A 1,005-nucleotide genomic window follows, 5' to 3' on the forward strand; every position below is an offset into this window, starting at 1 on the left:
GGGGTTGAAATTTTGTCCAAGAATTCGTCAAGCATGAAATTGAAATAAAAATATTTTATTAATGTTTAAATATGGAATAATGAAAGAAAAGAAACTACAAATAAGAGGTTTAAGTATTTGTTTCTATCGTTGAAACATTATTTTATTGTAATAAAATTATATTTTTTCCCTTGTACATATAAAAAACTTCTTTAGAATGTTTTATTGTACAAGTATTTTAAAAACGCATGTATTAACTTTGTTTCATAATACATAATTTATTTTAAAAATTTTATTTGAAACTGTTTTGCTTTATTAGTGCAGTTGTAAAATGATAACATTATAAAACTTAGTCAGAACATAACAATTCGTTTAATGATTTTTTTAGTTCATCAACCAAAAATTAGTTTTAGAAGAAAACCCTCTTTTATTTTATCACAAAATGGAGACGTGTTTTTAACAAATTATTTCAATTATAATTTGCAAGTTTAAAAAGATAATTGCAAAGAATAACACAAAGAGTGAATGTTGAAAAAGTAATTTTTATGGGGAAAAAAATTATTTTAATGCAGTTTACTATGTACGTTCTTGTTGTAAATATATATAAAACGATATAATGACCGTAGTTTTTTTGGGGGGAACAGCATTTAAACAATCCGAGAAATAGTTTCTTTGTAAACATTCGTACAAAGAAAGCTTTAATCATGACGTATGAAAAACTAAAATCTCGTCCTTAATTCTGGTTACCGACGCTAGGCTTTTTTCACTAAGAAAAATAATCATTAAGTTTGGTTTGGTGTTTCTACACTATAAATATATCCTCATAAAACCGAGACTTTTAAACTACAGTCGTCGTAATATTTATCAATATATTGATGACGACATTCGATTTCAATTTTTGATCTTTACCAAGCTTTCAAACAGTAAACATTAAAACAAACAAAAAAGCTGTCAGTTTACAGCTTCGCTTTGTTTACTTATAAACTTGTGATTTGAAAGACCTCGCTGAAAATCAAAATTTAAACA

This window comes from Eurytemora carolleeae, unplaced genomic scaffold (assembly GCF_000591075.1).
Source record: "Eurytemora carolleeae unplaced genomic scaffold, Eaff_2.0 scaffold499, whole genome shotgun sequence".
In the NCBI taxonomy this organism is placed as follows: domain Eukaryota; kingdom Metazoa; phylum Arthropoda; class Copepoda; order Calanoida; family Temoridae; genus Eurytemora; species Eurytemora carolleeae.